The sequence below is a fragment of the Pelodiscus sinensis genome, chromosome 15 (genome assembly GCF_052426305.1).
Source record: "Pelodiscus sinensis isolate ZL-2025 chromosome 15, ASM5242630v1, whole genome shotgun sequence".
Taxonomy (NCBI): Eukaryota; Metazoa; Chordata; order Testudines; family Trionychidae; genus Pelodiscus; species Pelodiscus sinensis.
This window is the reverse complement of record NC_143066.1, coordinates 10,235,850-10,259,394: the sequence shown is the minus strand read 5'-3', so window position 1 is coordinate 10,259,394 and position 23,545 is coordinate 10,235,850. Positions and strand designations below refer to the sequence as shown.

Below are 23,545 nucleotides of genomic sequence, written 5' to 3'. Positions count from 1 at the left end.
ACTCAGAGCCTTCCCTGTACCCCAAACTCTTCATTCCCCATCCCTATCTTAGAGCCTTTATCCCAGAGCCCTTATCCTGCTCCTCAGCCACCTGCCCCAGCCCCCTTTCACAGCCTAAACCCCTCATACTCAACTCCACACTAGAGTGATGATCCCTCTAATCTTTTCCATCCATGTGTGGATTTATTTTTCCATCCATGTGTGGATTCATTTTTTACATGCATCAAGGCATATGTGAATTGGGGGCTCTGCTGATCAGCTGGGCAGCATTTGAATCTCTCCTGAGGAGCTGCGCAAGCACACAGCTTACAGGGAACACTGCCCCAGAGCCCTCACCCTCTCTTGCACCCTGATTACTTGCCTCAACCTACAGCCCCTACCTGCACTCCAAACCCTTCATTACATGTTCCATTCCAGAATCCAGTCCCTGAAAAAAATGCGGAAGAATGGCTCTTGCGGAAGAGGGGGGTTTTGTGCAAAAGCCTCTTGTGCAAAAAGCAGCCGATCATTAATTATGCAAATGAGGCTCGGCGATAGTCCAGGCTTAGACTCATTTGCATATTTCTGGCGCAAAACCAGCGCAGTGTAGACATAGCCTTATTGAACCAATGTTTGCCGGTGAGAGCGGGCTTCTACGCAGTTGGCCGTTGACAACCGACTTGGGCTCCCAGGGCTTGTGTGGATGTTTCATTGCTGTGTAAACTTCTGGGCTTGGCGTGAAGGCAGGGCTCCCGTAGAGTGCAGAGTTATCATTTTGAATGGTGCCTTAGAATCTGTACTAACTACTTATGATAATCAATCTGTTTCATTTTGTGACACTCCACGTACCTTTCCCAGACCTGCAAAAGAGCTTTGTGTGGCTCAAAAACTTGCCTCTCTCGCCAACAAAAGTTGGTCCAACAAAAGATATTACCTCATCCACTTTCGCTCATGTTTACTCAGTGAGTTGAGTGGAATTCCAAGTGCTGGGAAGGCAATTTGAATGCAGGCAGGTCACTGTTTTAAATCCACATCAAAGCAACATTTACCTTTTCTGGCAAAATAATTGTTTGTTTTTGGAAAGGCTTTGTTACTTCATGCTATTACTGTTCACAGGCTTGTGAAGGAGAGCTCTTATACTTGCTGTAACCATTGGGCCTGCTAAGCAACTTGGTTAGCAACCAAGGGGATGAAACCTATTTGGCCAGAGGATTGGACAGTTGGACCCCATCCCAAGGAGAAGGGGATATCAGTGTCAGCCTTCCCAGGTGCCATGCTGAGGTAGTGGATCAGACACCTGTTGCAAGTACGGGTGTATACAAAAGGCTTTTAAAAGGGTATAACAGTGCTTATTTTCCCCTGGCACTAAAAAAGGCATTTACTTTAGAGACATTTATCTCTGGTACTAATTTAGGCACATTATCCTCAGGACCGCCTGCTGGGATGGTGGCATCTCTGTTGCAGTCCACACTGCAGGCTGTTTGTAACAATTTCATCCTTGTTAACAACCGCTATAGAAAATATTTCCACAAGGGAATAAAAATGGGCTACTGTATTGTTGCAACTAGGAGCAATATAAGGGCTGCAGTGGAAATTACAGAACGCAGTTATTTTTAAAATATGCATTAATCAAAATTACTTATCTCCGATCAGCATATTCTTACTGGGAGTTAAATGACGCAGGCTAAAAAAGAAAATGCAGATCTACAAGTTAGAGCTCCATTACATTATTAAAAGGACATAATTCATTTCCATATCTTGACATATTCATTAACGACCAAAAACCTGAAATAATATTGATGCTGCAAATTACAACATTGAAAACAAGAAAATGCAGAGTCTAGGCTAAGTCTCTAGATGGTGTGGGGTTTTTTTTAGGTACTGCAAGGGGCTTAAAGATAATCCACAATCTATAGATGATCATTCCCTGTGTTACAGCAATATCAGAGGCTACTGACACAACTGAGACCCTATTGTGTCATGCACTGTACAAATGTACATCAAGACATGCGGAGAATTTTTTACCCCCACTAAAGTCAGTGGGAAACTCATAGACATGGCATTACAAGTAGATTGAACCAAGAACAGGAGGGAGAAGGAAGAGTGATGGGCTGCTAAGGGGATGTCTAACAACTTCCATTAGCTCTCTCCCCACTGCACAGCACTTTTATCCTGAAGTGAACACGCTCTGTTTGGAAAGTGGTACCTGGTAGTAAGCCAATATCGGCATGGAAGCAGAATGGAGAGGCCATGTGGCTAGCCTGCAGCTGCAAAACAGAAGGGATAAAAAAAATCCCCAGGAACCATATGCAGCAGAATAGGCAGCAAGTGCTCAACTGAACATCTGGGTGCAGATCTTTGTGGAACTCATGGAGCAACAGCATCTGGACAGGGAGCCAGGGAAGAAGCCCTCTAAAGAGAGACAATAATTGAGTCAAGCTGAAGGGAAGAAGGACAAACCAGGGAACTACAGACCAGTCAGCCTTACCTCAGTCCCCAGAAAAATCATGGAGGGAATCCTCAAGGAATCCATTTTGAAGCACTTGGAAAAGGGGAAAGTGATCAGGAATAGTCAACATGGACTCACCAAGGGCAAGTCATGCCTGACCAATCTGATTAGCTTCTATGATGAGGTAACTATCTCTGTCATCACGGGGAAGTCAGTGGATGTGATATATCTTGACTTTAGCAAAGCTTTTGATTCGGTCTCCCATAAAATTCTTGCCAACAAGTTAAGAAAGTATGGATTGGATAAATGGACTGTAAGGTGGATAGAAAGCTGGCTAGATTGCCGGACCCAATGGAAAATCACAAGGAATTGCCAGATTTCCAGACCAAACCTGTGGATAAATTCAGGTAATGTCAATGATGATCAGAACTTATGAACACTTTAGGTTTATCGTATGAATAATTCCAGTATGTAAGCTCCATAGGGAAAGACAGGAATTCAGAAAAAGGCTTGAGTCCCTTGCTTAGCTCACGTCAAATTCAAACAATATTTTTTATTTCAACTCAGTTACAGTGACATTTATCAGTTCTCACTTTCATATGCAGTAGTTTACAGATTCATCATTCAGAGACTTCTTTGGAAATAACATACAGGGCAATAGTCTGTCCTGTTTTCAGGTTGTAAGCAGCTTCTTTTTTTAGCATCCTACTGCTTCTTTTGCCTGAAAAATTGGTTTCACTGGAATTTTGCCAGATTTATGAAGATTCAGAATATCTGTGAAAAATCAACAATATGATAATTAGCAATTGTTCCAATTTTAAATATTGGGCTAGGATCCTTGATTCCAAAAGAGCTAAAGAACCCAAAATGGAATGGAGAGAGAGGAAGTTGTCTGGAGAAAAAAGGTAAATTTTGTGTTCCTCTGATCTTAGAAAGAACAAAGGGTATGTCTACGCTGCCACCCTAGTTCGAACTAGGGTGGCTAATGTAGGCATTCGAACTTGCAAATGAAGCCCGGGATTTAAATATCCCGGGCTTCATTTGCATGTTCCCAGGTGCTGCCATTTTTAATTCCTAATTCAAACTACCTAGTCCGTGCCGCGTGTAGCCACGGGCAGGTAGTTCAAACTACGGGGCATTTAAAAATGGTGGCACCCAGGAACATGCAAATGAAGCCCGGGATATTTAAATCCTGGGCTTCATTTGCAAGTTCGAATGCCTACATTAGCCACCCTAGTTCGAACTAGGGTGGCAGTGTAGACATACCCAAAGATGTTCAGGACACACCCATTATGCTGGAGGCATTACTAATATTATGCCCTCCAGGGATTTCCCCTCCATTAAGAACACCCATTGAGTCAGCTTTCCATTTTGTGAACACAAGATCCTCATAAAGAGTATGTAACCAACAATAAATGTGAGGAATCTGGCCCTTTGGGGTTTTGTGTAATTTTTGTTTGTCTCGTTCCATATCAAAATCAAATACCTCTTCAACCATTCAGAACTTGCAGATACTAATCTCCTTGCAGATTCATGTGTCATCTGTATCAGCTGGGAGCTTGGAGGAGAATGGGGGAGGGATTGTATTAAGCTAAGTCATTAATGGTTACTTTGGGGCATGGATTGGGCCCCAATTCTTTTGCCCATGAAGTCAATGGCAGGTTATTTTTACTCTTACTTCATTCAGCAGGAGCAAAATAGAACACCTCACACTCATTGTTGCTTTTTTAATATCTATCCACAGCTGAGAAAAATAACATAAGTGATAGCCAAGAGAGTCTTGAGGTTATTAGTCTGTGATCTTGGAGCTGTAAGAATTGGGTCCTGCTCCATCTCTGTTGATGCATGGAGTTTATTATTCCATGAAGGATGTAGATTTTATATAGAATATGATACTCAGCAGGAAGTTGAAGTTCCCAAAATCCATTGCTAGGTGTAACTGAGCCAGAGAAGATACTGACTACATGGTTTGCAACTAATTTCAGAAATTCCTTAGTTCTGCTTTTCTGCTTCCCTCTGGGAAAGTCAAAGCTCCAGGTGCCTTCTTTAAGTCTTCCTTCTGACTTCAGGAATTATAGTCATCCAGGCAGTGAACAGAAACAATGCCATGTCTTTATAAGCAGCCACAAATGAGCAATACCGCCTGGGTAATAAGCACCAGATATCTGCAGCAACTGGATCTAAATCAATGTGACAAGTAAGAAACAAAACTCACCAACACTCTTGTTCAGTAAAATTCAGTGAATGAATGAATGAATTAATGAATCTCACTATCTTCTTTTTGAGAAACCTGAGCTGGAAAAGAAACTAAATTCATCCAAGAAATGGTACATTTCTCCATTGGTCAATTCCACATAAAACTTCAGTTCCAATCCCGTATCACCTATATCCCCCCCAAATCCAAGATGTGTTATTCCCATTTTCATGGGAGAACATATTATCATACCTCCAAAGGACTGAAACAAATTATTGCTTCCAATGTAGTGTTCCATATAATGCAGGAAGTCATCTCCTCCCAAGAGTCTGTTCAGATTTACTTTGGAGCCAATTGTTTGCTAAGTGGTGGAGCCAATAGGCCAGCTCCACAGTTGGCAGAAATCAACACAGATCCATTGACACCAATGAATTATATCAGTCGAGAACCTGGCTCCAATGTAACGTATGATTTGCATGAGAGAGGTAATATTAGGTGCGCCCACGTAGGTTCTAAGTGAATACAAATAGTACTATAAGCAATACTGTCATTTGGAATAAAACTCAAAACACTAGGGAGGTTCCTAGGCCTGGCCTGAGTAGTGGGCAGGCCTGGGTCCTGCTCAACACGCCCCCATTAGCCATTGCGGGGAAGTGGCCTGAACATGGAGGCACCCCAGAGGCAGACAAGAAGCACAGTTGCCCAGATGGAGAGCTGCAGCAAAGTCCCAAGAGGGACTTCCCAGGGAGAGAGCCCTGGGATACTGATTCATCCCAGAACAGGAGGAACTGAGAGAGGGACATAACCCCACACCCCGACTGCAGATACAGCTAGGGTTGATGGACAAATTCTTTTGTTGACCTAATTGCTGCCTCTCAGAGACGTGCATCGACAGGAAAAAAACCACCCTGCTCCACTGACACAGGAAGTATGACACCACAGCACTACAACAGCACAGCTACCACCCTGAAACAGTACTGCTGGAGCCCATGCATGCCGGTGAGAAGTCAGACACTAAAACTGACAGAGAAAACGTTACATTACATACCGCAATCAGCCAGCCATTAACAAAGGCTGGAGGAGGGCTTAAAGTTAGCAAACCCTGATTACTGAGACCCATTAACCAGGATCTGGGACAACGGGGGTGCCATGCTGCCAACACTTTTGAATCACCCATGGAAGTTCAGGCCTGGCTTATGCTGGGGGACACTGTGAAACTGGACACTGCAGGAAGTACTATACCACAGGGCCTGAGTGACAGCCTCCCTCCCTCATCCATGCAAATATATAAACTAGGAAGTCAACCAAGGGAGCTGTTTGAGCAGTGGGGAAGGCCACCTGCTTGCTTCCACTACAAACCTTGACTTGCTGTGAATTACAGACTCCAGCTCCCAATTTTGGCTTGAGCCCAGTTCCATTACTTGCCTCCAGTCTGCAACTCAGGGCCTAATCCTGACTTCCTTGTGTCCTAACATAGTTTGACCCTGGCTCCATAATTTATCTTCTGACCTGTACACACAGATTGCTTACAATCTGGCCCTGATGCAGTTTAGATCAGGTAATTACTTACACAGAGCAGCAGGTGGCTGCACTGAAGGAAGAAGCTCAGGAAACTGCAGGAAGTAAGAAAAATTCTGCACTGAAGACCCTGATACCAGGGGGTTTGGCAGCCAGAAACACAAACCTGAGACACCTTCCATGTAGAGCCTGGGATAGGCTATAGGCAGGAAGTCCTGGGAGTAGAGAGAATTGGGGACTGGGAATTTTGGAGTTTATTTACAAGTGAATAAACTTGATCCCCAAGAAGCGGTACGGTATGGACTAGAAAAACCTTTAGGAGTTTGAGAAACACTTCGAGGGGGAAATTGTTAACAGGGCACTGCAAAAGCGAGGAGGGAGTGCACGGGAGGCAGCTGGCCCCATTACAAATGATATTGGAGGTATTTCACCCAGAACATGAAACTAAAACATTTGAAAGTAGAGCATATTAACGGTAAATTTTACCCTTTACACTTAAAAAGTAACTTCCCTAATTCAGACTGCTTATTTGTGCACAGACTGTCTGAATTGCTGTCACCACCAGACCAAGGAGTCAACTATGTTTGGTGTTATGAAAAGGCATCATGGAAAGCATTAGCCTCAGCAAGGTATGGGCAGATAGAAATATAAGAATCCCAAACCCCACAATCCTTTTCCTTCCACATTTTTTTTTACCTGTACAGAAAGGCACAATTTCTAAGAAGCTGTAAGCTCAACTGCTGTTAAAAAAGTAGTCTTATTTACTGTAGTAATGGACACTGCTGTAGCTGTAAATCCATATGCAGGTAAATGTGCAAAGCAATGCTCTGGTGAACACTTTGAGATAATAGACTTCTGCCTTGCATCTCTCACTTCCCAAGCGGCTGTCGGGTAGTGCCCTCAATACCCTTTCCAGCTGCTCAGTAAAAAACATGATAAAAAGCACTTAACCAAAGAAATCTTTTATTGTCACTGTCCTCAAGAGTTTCAGGGAAAAACAGCTTGTTGAAAAGGGCCAGGGAATAACACAGAATTTGAAATATAATATTTTGTATATCAAGCCTCACACAGCACATCAATCCTCAGACCTAATTCTGCACCCATCCAAACAGTGTTTGAATGACATACAACTGAGACTTAACCCTGCATGCAGGAAACTCATTCAAATTGAATCTTTCCAAGTCTTTCAGGAAAGCACACACAAAATAATAATGGTGTATTCCTTATCCAGATGTCCTCAGGTGGCCACATTTGATCTATATCATCACCCTCAGTTTTTCCTGGAAACTTCTACACATCTGTGTTCTTTCTTGCAATCAACTCTTCACACTTGCTATCCACTGATCTAATTTACCAAATATTTCAGTTACTATTCATCAGAGGTTTACCTTAGCCTCTCTCCATTACTGGAATGATCAAGCCCTCACTTAGGGTATGGCTAGACAGTGGCGCTATTTCAGGATACTTCCGGTATCCCAAAGCAGCTATTCCACGTCTTTGAAATAAGATTTTAAAATATAACTATTTCAAAATATAACAAGCTCGGTATTCCAACATCCCTGTAAACCTCATTCCATGAGGATTTGGGGATATTTTGGAATAATGGTTTATTTCAAAATTTGCCACTGTGTAGATAGTGCCAAATTATGAAATTACCTCAAAATAAGTTATACAATTTGAATAACTAAAATTGCATAGCTTATTTTGAGCAAAAGGTGCACCCTTAAAGAGTGAGGTCAATCTGCGAGAGTTCCTTGGTTGTTTAGCATCAGAACTACATGATGTTCCTGATTTTCACTAATTGTCTGATTGTTTCCCAAGAGGAAGGAGCAAGCACTCCCATTACCACCAGGTAATGCACATTTTCAAACTCAAAATAGCAATATTACATCCTTTGGATAAGAGCACATTGATAGAGAATTTGTCCCACTTTTACCCTGCATAAAATTTATTTCCTTTTTAATTAAAGAAGCAAAGAAGTTTGTGATAGCTCTTAGTACAGTTTGGGACCACCCCACAACTCTCATATTCGCCACTAAAAATGGCAGTAGACATTTTGCATCATGAGTAGAAATAGAGCATCAGCACCTAAATGAGCAGAGCACCATCTGCTGCTGAATTCTCTGAAGGAAGGAATGCACACAATGCAATGTGTTGAATGGTATAATGATCTATGCCAATTGTGCAAGCAGCTCTCTGCAGAGCTACATTAACTTCACTGGGGTTCTACCCATATGTAACAAATTGCAGGATTGGGGCCTTAAATATGATAGAGGCTCTGATGTCTTAACAGCAGAACCTCACTAAATCACAGTAATATATGGAAGGTGCTTTGCAAAGTACTCACAGCAAACAAATAATTTTAAAGCTTCAGAAAATGGATTTGATTATTTGACAGTTTGTGCTGAATGAACAAGATGTGAGCACTAACTGTGAGGTGAGTGAGTTTGCTTTACTGCTTGTTTTGCATTTTTCTTCTTTTTTTGTTTTTTTAAGTTATTCCAGTTACTGTATCATTTGGGATTGTGTGTCTGGAGACTGAGCCTTTGCTCCCTTGATCAACCTTGTGATCACCCTCTCCCTATGTTGTTAACGAGAAGGTAGGACTGACTTAGAAGAGAGAGCCTTAAAAGTCAGAAGATAAGCAGGCATGGCACGACAAACAGGTCACTTATGCCAGCACTGCTGCTGTTTCCTCTGCCTGTGCCTGTAGCCAGACACACCGCCTGATCATGGATGCCTCTACTTAGATCTCGGTGTGGTTTTGCAGAGATTGTACCCTGCACATCCCACTTACAGAAATCCAGGCTAGGGGACCATCCAGTGTGAAAGGTGCTTGCTGATGGATTGTCTCAGCAAACAGGAGAGAGAGCAAAGAAAGCAACAGGAGGAGGTGGCTAGGCCAAGGTGCATCCTGGAATTCCTTGTGGAGACATCCATGGATAAGGAAGTTATCCAGCTACAAAGAATTGCTGGCACATGACTGGAGGAGGAAGAGATGGGTCTGTCTCAGAGAGGATGCTGGCAGCTGGTTACTTATGGTGGAAGGCAATGCTCCACCCCAGCTCCCAACCCACCCACTATGGTTCTGGTGAACCATTCTGGTGACCTGTCTACATGAAAATTGGAATTGTCCCCTAAGCAGAGGAGGAGAAGCCATGTACCCCCAAGGCTGGGAGGTCTGCAGCTACCATTCCCAGGAGGAAGTGTAGGGGTAGTGGTCATTGCAGGCTTTCTTCTGAAGGGGACATCATTGACATTCCGGGAGGCATGCTGTCTGACAGGGGGGCTTGTATCTATATTTTACCCTAAGGGGCAAAATTAGAATGTGACATCAAACTAGCTAGACATAAAATGTAACAAGGAAACATTCTAAAAATATATTTAGAAGCAAGAGCAAAACCAAGTATGGGATAGGACTGTTACTTAATGAAGAAGGAAAAACAATGTCAGAAAATATGGAAATGGGAGAGGTGCTTAATGACTTCTTGGTTGGTAGCAGTTTGATACCTAACCTAGTGAATGCAGGTGAAAATCAGATAGGGTCAGAAGTTAAAATCCCATCAACCACTGGTCTGTGTCCTGACTGGCTGATGAAGGTTACAGAGGAGATCCTGCTACTGATTCTATGGGAAGAGGTAAATGTCTTTCTGAGAGGACCCTTTGCATGTAAGTATGCAGAGGTTTATCAAAACATTATCGTTGAGAACATCATGGCTAATCAAAATACTAACCAGTCACTAATACTACTTGGAGGGATTATTGAGAAAGTGTAACAGGGTAAGCTCCAAGAACACCCCTTCTTTATCAGCTAAAGCTAACGTTATTTTTAAACATCTTCCTTCTAGGCTTTAGATACTCTCTGTGAAATATCCAGTGTTGTCACCGTGGTTGACAAACGCTTTGCTAGCAATGGGCAGGACAGAAATCTCTGGGCTGACTATTGTTAGCATGTTCAATAATCTTTGATTCTACTGACAATCAGACATTGGTGAAAACACATTTCCAGAAAGGGGTGATCTTGAATGGCTCTACTCTCTCCTGGAGACTACTCAGAGGATAACACTTACAGGCCCATCCTGTGGCTTGCCACAGGTTAACATTTGGTTCCCCTGAATTTGAATATGGGGCTGTGTTAGGCAATCATGCAGTGCTTTAAACTGTAATATCTCAAGCAAATGTGTCTGGAAAGAGTTTTATTTTCTTAAGACACAAGTCTAGCTAAAGTTTTTTCCACAGGAGCATTTAATTGAATGTGTTTATACTAAGTTTTAGTAGCTTTCTGAACTGGCTAATGTTCATGAACACTACAGCCATTTTGCATCAACTCCATTTTAGTCTATGTTTTTCTATTCTGGTCAATGTAATTAGTTTCTATTTTTACCATTTACACACCCTAAAAGGCTGAGGGGAAGTTGAATATCTGTGTTGGACAGGGTGTCCAGGGTGGTCTTGAGTTTGTGACAGAACAATCTATAGGAGTCAATTGCGGAAGAGCTCTGTACGTGTGAAGTATAGGAGTGGTGAGGCCTGCTTTCCCTTCCTTTTTCATTCTCTCCTCTCCCCCCCCCCCCCCCCCCATACTACTGATGAGCCAGAAGTGAGCGTCTAGGAACATATGCCATTGTAGCAAGAACAAATTGTAGATAAGGGTGGGAACATAACAATCTTGGGGTATGTCTACACTACCCCGCTAGTTCGAACTAGCGGGGGTAATGTAGTCATCCGCAGTTGCAAATGAAGCCCAGGATTTGAATTTCCTGGGCTTCATTTGCATGAAGCCGGCCGGCACCATTTTTAAATGCCGGCTAGTTCAAACCCTGTGCCGCGCAGCTACACGCGGCACGGAGTAGCTAGTTCAGATTAGGCTTCCTAATCCGAACTAGCTGTACTCCTCGTTCCACGAACTAGCTGTACTCCTAGTTCCTAATCCGAACTAGCTACTCCGTGCCGCGTGTAGCCGCGTGTCACGGGGTTCAAACTAGCCAGCATTTAAAAATGGTGCTGGCCGGCTTCATGCAAATGAAGCCCGGGAAATTCAAATCTCGGGCTTCATTTGCAACTGCGGATGACTACATTAACCCCGCTAGTTCGAACTAGCGGGGTAGTGTAGACATACCCTTGTTTACCTAAATGTACTGATCATGTAAACAAAGTCAAAGGACAAGCAGTACAGCTGAGCCATACTGCAACAAGCAATGAGTAACCCTATGAAACTTCCAAACTGCTAAGCAAGCTAGAGAGACAGTATTTAAAGTTGCACCAGAGCACAGCAATTTGGACCTCACTGATGGGCTTTGGGTACCTGCACCTCGGAAGCTGAGACAATTTCCCACTTCATCTGCAACTGAAACAGGTTCCCCAGCTAGCTGAAGGGATGTAAGAAATGCTGCTTTTCATATCATGTTGTTGTTTTAGTTAAGGGGCACAGCTGATAGCTGTCAGGAAATAAACTGCTTGTGTTTGACAGATATCTGTGTAGCGTTTTTTGGACTTTGAGCACCCAGTGTCGGACCTGAGACTCACTCTTGCCGGCAACACAATCCCAGCAATATAGCATGAACTTCTTTCTTTACAAGAAATCTTTTTGCATTGTATCTGCCTTTAGATCTTTTGTATTTATTGTTCCTACTCTCTAAAAAGGCAGACATCATTTCATGGGAGGAAAACAGACAAAGAGCTATCCCTAAACTGTTGGGAATACAAACCAAAGCAAAGCATTTATTCAATCATCATGACATTTGTATTGTGTACGACACACAGTCCACTGGAAAAAAAGGCAAATCCTTTTCAATAATTAAATAAAACAACCCTATAAATCATACTCCTCTTTTTCAGTGGAATTATTTTATTTTCTAACTTCAGTGAACACCTCAGTGTATTTTTTTTCTTCCAGAAAGATGTGATTTTTTTATAATATATGGAATAGATGGTGTAAACTTGTAATTCATTGTAACCAATAAGTTGGTAAACACTGTAGTAAATGTCATTCTTTGCTCAAAATAGAACAATCATCTTTCCCATATCTCCTCACTAAGGGTACGTCTACACAGCAGGGTTTAATTCAAAATAAGCTACGCTAATTGAGCTACATCAATTGTGTAGTTTATTTTGAAATTCAGAGCATCTACAAACCACTTATTTTGAAAGAGAGCGCTTTTCCTCCAGCTTCCTTTACTCCTCGTACAATGAGGGTTACACGAGTTGGAGTAAGAAGTCCTCCGGCTTGACAGTATTTCGATATTATTTCAAAATAACTGCCTGCTGTGTAGATGCGGACTAAGTTATTTTGAAATAACACTAGTTATTTCAAAATAATGTTGCTCTGTAGATGTACCCTAAATGTCCGGCTTCTGCCTCAGCATACACAAAGTATAAAGCTTGTTTTAAAAAATCTATCATAAATATAATGCACAAATGATCATTATGAAACACACATACACATATACAAAGAAAAACAAACAACAAAATCTAGGAAAAAATATCTTGAATTTATTGGCTTGCACTCCCCATTACTCTCCAGCCATGTCATGTGTGTAGCTTATAGTGATAGGTAATCTGACCGCATTATGAAACCAAAAGTTTGAACTAGGGAACTAGTGGAAACTTGTATTTTGGCCCTGGATGGTTCAATGTATTGGTTAAACTTTATAGGCTTTCATACCTTAGCAACTGCAATGTGACAACAGAAAGAATCATTAAGCATTGACTTCACTGTGCTTTGGATCCTTACTCCCCAGATTGCTAAAAGCAAAGGTTATATTTTTTTTTCCGTGTGGGAATAGTGAGATTTGACACTCAACTGAAAAAAAAAACCCATTGGGAACAGCATAAATAGAGCTCTGGCAGAAGTTCAGATGTGATACAAAAGCTGGAGAATAATTGTGTTGTAAATCTGAGAATGTGGTAGACTGAGCAAAATTTCATACAATATGCTACCTCTTTAAAAGAAATTAGTGGTTTGTATGAACTCCTCTAAATATTTTGCTGGTGCACCTTGGCAATCAGGTCAAAAATTCTAGTAGTTTGATAAACACTACTACTAGTAGTTTGATAAATTACGCCATAGAGTAAACTTGAAAGATAGTGACAGATTTTTAAATCTTGGTCACTCGTATTGCAATTTGTAATCAAAGTTGTAAACAATATTTTGTATAACTGATAAGGTTCAATATCCAATTACTTGATATGCAGTGATAATTAAATCGTTAGATATCTACATGACACATGCAAGGTGCACAAGTACAATCTGAGTTTTCAGAAACTATGTTGGTAAAATGGAAAGTTAATTTTAATCTCACTTGAAAATCCAGGCCCATACATGATATAAAAAGGCAAGACTGTAGTTTAGGACATATCCATACTGTAAAATATTAGAGGGAAAAGATGGTATCTTATTCTGAATTCATAAAACCTATGGTGCAATTGAAATTATTTTAATGATTATAGAGCAGTTGTGGGGAAAGCTAGTGAAAGAGTGAATTATAGAGTGGAAGAAAAAATAAGAAAAGAAATGAATTCAGAAATTCAGAAGACAAAAGACAGGAACAGAAGCTAACTGAAGGAGGAAAGACATGAAGAAGAGTAAAATGCTAATATGAGAGGATGTATTTTCCATACCCTCTTTAGAAGGTGGGGGTAAACAAGAAGAAGAAATTCCATGATTATCAAGCTATTTTTGTTGTTTTCAATATAGTAGTGAAGAGAATGTTAGCCGTTTTTAAAAACAACACTGTTAGTAGCCAAAAGAAAAAACATATAGCGGTCTTCTACTTTTGCTGTGAGCAAAAACATACCCTTATTACCATCACCTAATGGAGTGTATTTGGTACTATCTACCATTGGAATGTGTGCTCGTGGCTGATCAGTGAATGGTGATTTCCTTTTATGTAGGTTAAGTCTTGCAGTGGTCTGGGTGGGGTACATAGTGCATAACTGTCATATGTTTGGGTTCTGGGAACTTTGCAATTTCCTCCCCCGAAGCACACAGTCCTTAATAATAACTGTCAGCTCTTGTGATTAAGATAAAAGAGCACAAGAGAAAACACCTAGGAGAAATGTACTACTGAAGCTATATTCCCTGCAAAGTGAAAGCTACCTTCCTTGAGGGGAATGGGAAGGCACGCCATGAGGTTAATGCAGTTACTGCCAGCCAGGGCTGACTGGCAGCCTCACAGCAGCTGGAAGAATAAAAGAGCTGGAAACAGACGGCAGGGGCAGCTGCCAGAGGAACAAGCGGTCAGGAGAAGAGAACTTCTGCCAGCAAGTTGCTGAGAAGCTGCTTAGACACTGCTGTGGGAAGAGACAACTGGACCAACAGGCTGAAAAGCCTACTGAATCAAGGGAAGGTAGGAAGGAATTCAGGGCACAGTAGGAGTTGAGTCCCAGTTCTGCCTATCTGGTTTGCGGGCCCAGTGGAGTGAGTGGGCCTGGGTTACTCAACCAGCTCTTGAGAGACTTAAGAACAGAGGGTATGTCTACACTACAAAGTTAATTCGAACTAACGGATGTTAGTTCGAATTAACTTTGATAGGTGCTACACTAGCGCTCCACTACTTCGAACTTAATTCGAACTTAATTCAAACTAGAGGAGCGCTTAGTTCGAACTAGGTAAACCTCATTCCACGAGGACTAAGCCTAGTTCGAACTTACTAGTTCGAATTAAGGGGTGTGTAGCCCCTTAATTCGAACTAGTGGGAGGCTAGCCCTCCCCAGCTTTCCCTGGTGGCCACTCTGGCCAACACCAGAGAAACTCTTCTGCCCCCTCCCAGCCCCGGACCCCTTAAAGGGGCACGGGCTGGCTGCGGTGCCCGTACCAGGTGCAAGCCTGCCAGCACCCAGCTAGCAGACCCTGCACCTGGCACGGCTCGATGCCCCCCAGCCCTCCCCCTCTTCCTGGGAACAGGCCAGCGGCTCGTGGGAGCTTGCCCGGAACCACAAGAGGCGGGCACCCACCTGGTCTAGTGCGGACATCGTGGACCTCTCCACGACCTCCGCACTAGACACAGGAAAGTGGCTGTCTAGGGCAGGAGAGCTGCCAGCTGGCCACTCAGGAGCAGGTGTGCATGAAAATCAAGGTGGTCCACTGAGACCCCCGACCCTGAGCCCTGAGCTTACAATGGCCATCCTGGGTCAGACCAAAGGTCCATCTAGCACAGTAGCCTGTCTGCCGACAGCGGCCAACCCTAGGGACCCTGCAGGGGATGGACCAAAGACACTGACCAAGCCATTTGTCTCGTGCCATCCCTCTCCAGCCTTCCACAAACTTTGGGCAGGGACACCACTCCTACCCCCTGGCTAATACCACTCCATGGACCCAAACTCCATCACTTTATCTCACTTCTCTTTAAACTCTGTTCTAGTTCTAGCCTTCACAGCCTCCTGCAGCAAGGAGTTCCACAGGTTGACTCTTTGCTTTGTGAAGAACAACTTTCTGTTACTAGTTTGAAGCCTGCTACCCATTCATTTCCTTTGGTGTCCTCTAGTCCTTCTATTATGGGAACTAATGAAGAACTTTTCTTTATGCACCCTCTCCACCCCACTCATGCTTTTATAGACTTCTATCCTATCCCCCCCTCAGTCTCCTCTTTTCTAAACTGAAAAGTCCCAGTCTCTTTAGCCTCTCTTCATATGGGACCTGTTCCAAACCTCTGATCATTTTAGTTGCCCTCCCCTCTCCCAGCCTCTCTCTTCCCCTCTCCCACCTCCTTTTCCCAGTCTCCCCGAGTTTTGTTCAATAAAGAGAGATTCTATTTTTGACCACACGTTTTCTTTATTTTGTACATCAGGAAGGGGGGCTAGGGAAGGGTAAGTGGAAGGAGGTGAGGGAGGAATGGGGTACGAGCCCCCGATGGGGAGGACTGGGCTGGCTCTGCGGGCTTCTAGGGGTGGAAGCTCTCCTGCAGCTCCCCAATTGCCGCCTCTCCCCAGATGGCAGCCTGCGGCAAGTGCAGCCGGTCTGATGGCTGAGTGCTATGATGTGCCCAGTGTGGGCACTCAGGGCACTCCAAGCCAGGACTCCTTTGCAAGCGGGGCACCCCTGAGAACTGTCTGTCTGGGGTGGGGGTCGGGTCCCTTTAAGCACAGCCCTCGGCTAGCCTGAGGCAGCAGCTCCACGCTCTAAGTCCTCATCTGATGCCCTGCCGGCACTGCTTCCGGCCATCCTTAACCCCGGTTCAGGGTCCACTTAATGTGGACATGCTAGTTCGAATTAGCAAAACGCTAATTCGAACTAGTTTTTTAGTCTGGATGCGTTAGTTCGAATTAGCTTAGTTTGAATTAACTTAGTTCGAATTAGCGCTGTAGTGTAGACATACCCTGAGGCAGTTTTCAGACCTCCTGGGCACCAGGGATAACTGACCCCACCAGGAATAAGGAGAACACTCAAACCATGCAACGGACTCAGGCAAGAGAAACTGACTGCCTCACCAGAATGCGTGGACTCTGGCGCAATGCTCCACCTGGCCAGAGTGGGCACTGTTACATTGATTCTCCAGCCCACAGGGCACCTTACATTTTGTCTAGCTCCCATTAAATGCCTTGCATGCAAAAAGGCATCATACTGCTATAAGAAACACAGAGTCCAAACCTTGCCTCAGCTTTGAAAGTCGAGGGGAAAAAAGCGATACCGGTGCCAAGAATCTAGCCTACTGTTTTCTTTTTGATCTCTGCTAACATCAGGCACCATAATTTTCTTAAACAATGGACTCTTGCTAAACCTTATATTCAATTTTAGCAGCTGCCCATGAGGGCTCAAGTTTCAATAACTCCACCTACTCTAATTCTGGCCGCAGTGTTTCTTTTTTAAGTGTCATCGTCTTCATCATTTTTATGTTCAAGCATAACGTGAATTTCACACTAACTTTATCCACTCAATTCCTCAAATACACTAGTGAGAACTATATTGCTGGATTAGTATTACAACCTTTTCATTAAAACTGTGAGGGCATGTCTACACTACAGAGAAGATCAACCCTCCAGAGGTCAATATTCTAGTGTTTGATGTAGTGGGGCTAGTGTAGATCCCCAAAATCAAATGCTGAGGCAGTCCCCACCGGTGTCCTGTACTCCTCATTCTGTAAGGAGTAAGGGAAGCCAACAGCAGCACATGTTCCCATCGGCCTCCGGTAGCATAGATGCTGTGGTAGCTCAGCTTAAGGTAAGCCAAATCCAGCCATGCATTTTGCATATCAGGATGGTGTACCTTAAGATGACTTGCCTGGTCTAGTGTAGACCAAGCCTGAGAGATTAGCATAATGCATATTTCAACATATAAATATCATTATCTTCTATAATGGCGGCTTTCCCTTGATATATATTTTTACCCACTGCCTTTTCCTGCTCCTCCCTCCCAATTTTCACTTCTTCCACGCCCCCTCCTGTCTCCCCTATTTATTTTGTTTCTAGACATCCAACACGCCTGTCATCTGAAGAAGTGGGCTGTGCCCATGAAAGCTCATGATACCATCTACATGTTTTGTTTAGTCTATAAAGTGCTACCAGACTCTGTTGTTTTTTTAGTTAACCTATACAGACTAACTCAGATACCCCCTGAAGCAGCATAAAAAATATTGTACATTATAATTCTGTATACAGATGTCTAGCTATAGCAAAAGGATAAGTAAAGTTATAAGGATGTATAGAAATTTTTCTGCATGGTTATGAAGTATATGAGGTGTGGCATAGCTGTTATCTTTGAGTAAACTAATTTTTAATCCAAAATTCATCTGTTTTCATGGCTTTGATTATAGCCATCTTCTGCTTGATATAAGACTCAGTTATGAAAATACATAGCCTTTATTTAAACAAAAACAAAACACAACCCCAAACTAGTTTTCTACAGCAACCACCCCAAAGGCTGAACTGCTTTAATAAACTGTTGTTTTCGGCTACTGCTGATACTACTGTAGTTTGGAGGAGGGTGTTTTTGTTTTCTGTTTTTAACAGTGAAGGAAATCAAAATAAAACATGACTTACTGATTTGAAAACTTTAAAACAATCATCCAGTGACTCAGACACACTGAGACAAAACCTCATCAAAAATACAACAGAGATATCATTTGTGTTCAGAAAATGTGTAATGAAATTCAAGCAAAAAATCAGTCTGCACAGAGATCCCATTCATTTCATTATTTCTCACCAAGAACATGCTGTAGATGTTTTGCAGTAGGACATCATTAACTTATTTCCTATAGCTCTTAGATTAACTTCTTTAGGGCAGAACTGTTCTTGGCTAGTTCATATTTTTTGACCTAACAAGTACTTTGTTTTTAGTTTCTTTTTCCTTCTGGGAAGCCCTGGCATCTAAACATGAGCTGTATCTCAATCATTGTTTCAACCAATTGACTATACCAAGGGAACTCTCATAACCCTCTGATAGAGGCTCAGAGTATTACGATGATACATTTGGATTCAGAGGGATTTCTTCACCAACTCCTTTGAGTTGTTATTTCCACACCTTTTGTTTTAATGGGTTTACCTTCTCCCAACCCACACTTTGGGAAGCAGCTGTCATGTGTAGCTCTGAAGATGCATCAGCCAAATAATTTGATATGAAAACCTAGTTATATCCGAGGCACAGTAAATGCATTCTGAAATACCAAACTATTGAAGTTATGAAACAGATTTTGAGGGAGGGTATCAAGGCTACATAGCAAAGCATTATTTTTTCTTTTTACACATTCATAACACTTCAACAATTTGGAGATGCAGGTCTGAGGATAATGAAAATTAATATTTTAATGGTAATTCTACATTAACTCCTCTTATTTTTGACACATGTCTCTGCTTTGGTCATATTTTAAGCATCAGGATGGTGCATGGCGTAAGGCACTGAAGGTGGAAACAGTGACAGAATTTGGCCTTCAATGTTTTATTTTCTTCACAAATTGATGGAGATTTCTCAGGGCCGCAGTTAGACAGACATAGGTAGGCATCTGAACCACGAGCTCCTTTGTTTTAGCACATTTGAGGGCACGTCTAAATCCTGTGCTTCATTTGCAAGTTCGAATGCCTACATTAGCCACTCTAGTTCGAACTAGGGTGGCAGTGTAGACATACCCTAAGGTGCCAAAGGACTCATTATTTTTGCAGATACAGACTAATATGGCTACCCCTCTGAGGAAATCTTATGCAATTTAGATAAGATAATCTCTTTTTAATAAGAATGAAATTATATGTCTTTGAGATATGCAAAAAAGCACACACTTTGTCACTGATTTGATTACATTTTGCACCTGAAGTTCTGCGACATCATAGTACTCCCCTCACTGAAATTTTTTTCATAAAAATAACCTATTTTACAAGCTATTTTTTCTTTAACTATTTCATAGGTCAGTCCTCTGCATTAGCAATTTAAATACAGAGCTAGAGTCTTTCAATGTAAAATTAAAGCTAGAATTTGTACAAAAATATTCATAATTACTTCCCATTAAGAATGATTCCATAAACTGATGCTGTGTTTGGTGTGTCTTACTAATTAAAAAGGAAGTCTGAATGTACTTCACTCTAGCTATGACCCACTTTGTGTGTCCTGCTCTACAATCAAGGATGGAAACTTGAAGGTATGATACATTATTTACCAGAAAGAGCCAATATTTGAAGCTTCAGGGAGAAGAAAGAAAAGTCTTTGAAAAGCTCACTCTGTTTCTTGGGGTCCTATAGAATTCCAGTAGGGTAAAGCTAACAGAAAATAGACAGACTATATTACTTTTTATAGTACTTCCTGATTTTTTTTTCTGATAGACAGGAATAAACTAAAAAGGGAGAAGCATTTCAGAAGTATGACAGTAACAAGTGAACATCACCAGTAATTCACGTGGTAATAGTAATAAAAAAAAGATGGCAATCATGGACAGGTCACTACCATTCTCCCAACACAACCTCTGGAAGATGAACTAAAGACAACTTCATTATCAGAGAAATGTCATTTCAACGTAGAGAAACTGAACATTTTCCATGTCAATAAAGAGAGTGTGTAACTAGATTGCATCTTTGTAGCTTTTCAAATAACTGTAGCTCAGTTGTACACTTCAGTAATGTAACTTTTTGTACGGACGCCTCCTGAGAAAAAACATTTCTGCTTTGCTTTGTTTTGTTAATTTTGGAAGACTGTCAGGAGATCACTGGTTTTACACTTTGGTTGTGTTCTAGACACCAGAAAACTCTCTTGAAGTCTGTGCAGAAGTTAACTGTCTAGATGAGCATGACTATTTAAGAGCCATCTTATTCTTGCCAAGAATCTGAATCCAGAGCAGACATAAGACTCAGAATACCCTTACTTCTGTTGTCCCAAAACAGTCAGTCTCACACTGCTTCTGAAAGTGGGCTTCTACAAACCAATGTGGGATTGTTTTTTAAAAGACACCTCCTGACAAGAGCCACTTGAAGGAGACAAGGGCATGTATGCAGGGAGCTGTCTGTGGAAATGAGGGGTTTGAACACTGAAAATGAAGACATTTAAGAAGAGGAGGCCAACCTTCAGACATAGCCGGAGCTCTATATTCTTTTACACATTGCAATATAAACATGTGAAAAGCATTTACCCCAAAGCAGCTGACCCTGAATTTCTGAATTGCCAGAGAGTAGGCAAAAAAGAGAAGATGCTACAAATTAAACTTGTAGAGTCCTCTCTGACAAGCCACTAAGTAAAGAATATGCATAAACTCCCCCCCTCCCATACACTTTAGCATCTCAAGAACCCTCCATTAGAAAACTCCTGGAGGCTGTAAACCAGAACACATGTATGACACTCCAGGCACATTGCCACCCGAGGAAGAAAATGCCAAGCTGAAAATGATAGAAAACACTGTCAAAAACTCTCCTCATTGTACACTGAACTGGATAGCTCTGGCTGTAGGCCCTGGAAACTTCAAGAGACATCATAGCTATAGAGTCTGAGGCTATGTCTACACTACAGTGCTATTTCAAATTAACTTAATTTGAAATAGTTAATTTGAATTAAGCTAATTCAAATTAAACTAATTCAAAATAATGCATCTATACACAAAAACTATTTTGAAATAGCACATCCACAATGAATGGCCCCTGAACCGAAATTAAGACTGGCCAGAACCAGTGCTGGCAGGGCATCAGGTTAGGACTTAGTGTGTGGTGCTGTTAACTGAGATCCGTGCTTAAAGGGACCCTACCTCCCACCCCAGACAGAAAGTTCTCAGGGTTCCCTGCTTGCTTGTCTACCTCGATGAGTGACAGCAAAGCAGTCCTGTCTTGGAGTGCCCTGAGTGCCCACACTCAGGACACCACAGCACTCGGCCACATGGAGCCAGAGCTGCCCCTGGGCACGCTGGTGTGTCTCATGGGGTCGTTGCCATCAGCCCGGCTGCACTTGCTACAGGTTGTCATCTGGGGTGGTCCATCGGGGGCTGTTAGGATCCAAGAGGCCCTGAGGGAAAGCGTCCACCTCAGAGACTCCCCGGTACTCCCCACCGGGGGCTCATGCCCCATTCCTCCCTCACATCCTTCCACTTACCCTTCCCTAGCCCCCCTTCCTGATGTCAAATAATAGACATGTATGTTCAAAAATAGAAACTGGGTTTATTGAACAAAATTGGAGGGGAGAGGGGAGATGAACCTCTGGGGAGACTGGGAAAAGGAGGTGGGAGAGGGGAGGGGAAACCTGGGAGGAGGGAGCTGGAAGGGGGAAGCAAGGGGAAGAAGGGGGAGGGGAAGCTCAGGACTCAGGGTTGGGGGTCTCACTGGACCAACCTGACTTTCATGCTAACCTGCTCCTGGGTTCGCATGTGGCTTTTGGTGGCCAGGCTAGCAGCTATCCTGCCATAGACAGCCACATTCCTCCATCTAGTGCGGAGATCATGAACGTTCAGGGCATCCCCCACAAACCTGAATAAGGTCCATGATCTCCACCCTGGATCAGGAAGGTGCCTGCCTTCTCCAGCCCCTGTCAGACTCCTGGGAGCTGGCAGACTGCTCCTGGGGGAGCAGTGGAGGGCTGGCTGCCAGTGGCTTGTTGGCTCATGTTTTGGGGCCACTGGGTCAAGGGCCCCGGTGCCCACTGCTGGCTCTGGGCTGGAAGGTTTGGAGCTGGCACAGGCACTCTGGCCAGGATCTACCCCTTTAATGTCTCCGGGCTGGGATAGAGGAGAGTAAACTTTCCTGGTTGTGCCCAGAGTGGCCACCAGGGCTCCCTGGGAAGGGCTGGAGGACCCCCTATTTCGAATTAAGTGTCTACACCGCACTTACTTCGAAATAGCTATTTCGAATTTGGCATTACTCCTCACAGAATGAGGTTTACCAAATTCGAAATAAGGGCTCTACTATTTTGAATTTATTTCGAAATAGCAGTTTGCCTGTGTAGACGCTATTAAAGTTAATTCCAAATAACTGCTGTTATTTTGAATTAACTTTGTAGTGTAGACATACCCTGAGAGTGGAGCATAGCTAGAAAGCTGATAAGAGCCTCAAAAACTATTCAGGTGCTCTAAAGGCTGGGGGCAAAATTATGGTCTTCAGTTAGTAGCAAAACTCCAAAAAGGCCAGGATTTCATCTTTCCTGTTCTACTGCTCATGGGTACCTAGCAAGTGTGATGTAAATGAAAACCCAATTAGGCCTTAGTCCTGCAATAGGATTGAGCCATGTGCAGGTAATGGGAGTGTGAGTGTGTGGGGGGGTCCATCTGAGTAACACTACTGGTGGGAGAGGGACCCTTAGGTAAAGGCTGACTTCATCTATGTAGGGGAAAAATCACCCCCACAAACAGAAAGGGTAAGACATCTGGTACATTGATGGAATACATATGGCAAACTAAGAGGCCTGTTTAATGCGCAATTCACATATGAACATTAGGTATTTGCACATCTAAGTTAGGTGAACTCAAGAGATAATGCATAACTGAGGGCATCTAACTTAGTTCAAAGTTTCTATGTCCTAACATCCAGTTCATACAGGAAAATGCACAACAAATACAATATTAAAATGATGTTAAATGTTTAGCACGATCCCTGAAAACTGGAGCTCAGATCTGAGCATTCCCCTCCCAATAGCAAGGTGGCATGCTGATGCAATGAGTGAGCATTACAGGGTATGAAATACAGAAATGAGAATTGCAAACTATTCTCATGCACATTTCAGTATGAATAACATATACCTCTAAATTCCCACCTTGAACACACATGCACTTCTCAAGGGGTAGGATCTTTATACTTCTGTAATATGCCTTTGAGTGCATGTTCCTGTTTTTATTTATTTCCTGTTTAAACATTAGAAAAAATAGTACAAGACCCATCAATGACCACATCCAATGTTGTTTTTCTTTGTTCAAAAGTGTGGTAGTAGTGGGGCTCTGTGCTTCCAATATCTTCCAGATCTCAGAAGGAACTGATGATTGCATATAATGTTTTCCAATAACAAATGCATGCAAAGAATG

At 42.7% G+C, this 23,545-nt stretch overlaps 1 protein-coding gene across 25 annotated transcripts in view; it reads right to left on the bottom strand.

The window, feature by feature from the left end:
- Positions 1-23,545, bottom strand: part of RBFOX1 (RNA binding fox-1 homolog 1) — a 1,623,526-nt gene that overhangs the window by 614,441 nt on the left and 985,540 nt on the right. The window lies entirely within an intron of this gene.